General features: G+C 37.4%; 1 protein-coding gene across 2 annotated transcripts in view; it reads left to right on the top strand.

Moving 5' to 3' along the window:
- Positions 1–720, top strand: part of LOC119585194 (CDK5 and ABL1 enzyme substrate 2-like) — a 16,879-nt gene that overhangs the window by 1,288 nt on the left and 14,871 nt on the right. The gene's annotated exons all lie outside the window — the stretch shown is intronic.

Raw genomic sequence — 720 nt, 5'->3', positions numbered from 1 at the left:
CAGGATGGAATTGAAGCATGTAAACCTGTAGATCATAGACATTGACATACCCTAGGAGTGGCACAGAAGTGCAGTGCTGTCTGAGAGTTTGATGCAAAAAATCAAGGAAAGTAACATAGTTATCATTGCCTCTCAGCCAGCTGATGACTGGGCACTAAGGGTGTCATGACTTTCTCTGAATTTTTTCAAGGTTTAATAATTGGAGAACTCTAGGGAAAAAACTTTATGATTCAGGGATTTTGAAAAATGACCAAATTCCCTTAAGGTCTGCTTCTGTTATTCCAGCATATATCATGCATGGTTTCCATCTTGGCACTAAGCTCAGTAAGAAATAATCAAGTAAATGTGTTCTTGAAAAAGACTGAGGTGGACAGACATCACAGTTTTCAGTTTTAGGGGGTTTCTAGATTCATAAATTGTATGTCCTCTTTGTATCTTTGTTATGCCAGTGCCATTCTGACATTTGTTTTGAATAGATTCCTGCAAAGATACTGGAAAATAAGCAATACGGACTTATAAAGAAATGGCACTCGCTGTTACTCAAATTGATTTGTGCATGTGAACAATAATGGCAAAGTCAGATAACAAAAAGGTTACCCACTGTGACTAAAAGCATTACTGTAGCAAAGGCCAATGTATAGTCTTGCAGAGTATTTCATTTGGATTTCACAGACAGTCTGTCTTCAAAGAAAACATTGTTTTGGCATGAATGCAGTTGTC

This window comes from Penaeus monodon, chromosome 19 (genome assembly GCF_015228065.2).
Source record: "Penaeus monodon isolate SGIC_2016 chromosome 19, NSTDA_Pmon_1, whole genome shotgun sequence".
Lineage (NCBI taxonomy): Eukaryota > Metazoa > Arthropoda > Malacostraca > Decapoda > Penaeidae > Penaeus > Penaeus monodon.
This window is presented reverse-complemented; position numbering and strand designations above follow the sequence as displayed.